The sequence below is a fragment of the Heterodontus francisci genome, unplaced genomic scaffold (assembly GCF_036365525.1).
Source record: "Heterodontus francisci isolate sHetFra1 unplaced genomic scaffold, sHetFra1.hap1 HAP1_SCAFFOLD_97, whole genome shotgun sequence".
In the NCBI taxonomy this organism is placed as follows: Eukaryota; Metazoa; Chordata; class Chondrichthyes; order Heterodontiformes; family Heterodontidae; genus Heterodontus; species Heterodontus francisci.
This window is the reverse complement of record NW_027140606.1, coordinates 3,124,398-3,125,202: the sequence shown is the minus strand read 5'-3', so window position 1 is coordinate 3,125,202 and position 805 is coordinate 3,124,398. Positions and strand designations below refer to the sequence as shown.

General features: G+C 44.0%; 1 non-coding gene across 1 annotated transcript; it reads left to right on the top strand.

Moving 5' to 3' along the window:
- The first annotated feature begins 479 nt into the window (after nt 1–479).
- Nucleotides 480–552, top strand: trnav-gac (transfer RNA valine (anticodon GAC)). The gene has a single exon. It is a non-coding gene; the product is annotated as a tRNA-Val (tRNA).
- Nucleotides 553–805: the final 253 nt, after the last annotated feature.

Sequence of the window (805 nt, the reverse complement as noted above, 5' to 3'; positions counted from 1 at the left end):
TCTACAACATGGAACTCAGTCTGACATGTGGACCCATGGGAGGATTTGAATGCCACCCCTGCGTTGGAGTTGCATCCATCCAATAAGAGACCGAGTAGAAGTGACAGTTCTGTCAGTCGAATATGAGACTTTTAATGGCAGGGTTGTGAGTTTGAGTGCCATTCTGTTTTTCCCTTTTTTAAGGCTTCATGAGCAGAGAGTACAGGGAGTGATTGAAATGAGCAAGTCTCGCTTTGATTCAGGACTCTTACCTCTCAGCAGCATCTCACTATGAAAGATTGAATTTGATCTCATTTCATTCTCAGCCCGGGGTCTGTGCGGCTCAGTGGCACTTCTGGCTGTCTCCCGCTTCACAATCCATCAGTACTGAGAAAGCAATGGGGAATATTACTCACATGTTGTGTTCTTTAATTTTTTGGAAAACTTGAATGTATGTATTTTCTTCCAAAACAAGGACACCAAGCCACTACTAATGTCGGGCTGAAATAGCTCAGTTGGGAGAGCGTTAGACTGACGTTTTAAAGATCCCTGGTTCAATCCTGGGTTTCAGCAATTTGTCTTCCTTATGCGTCCCTTGCCTTAATTCTGATTTTCCAGTTGCACAATTTACTTTGAAATTATTTACCAAGCACCAGTGGATTGAATTTGAGAAACAACACAGAGTCATTTGCAGCACAGAAGGTGGTCGTTTGGCCTATCACGTCCATGCTGGCTCTCCCCGGAACAATCTAGTCAGTTCCACTCACCAGCTCGATCCCTTTCCTCCTGCAAGTTTCTTTCCTTCAAGTACCCATCTAATTTCCTT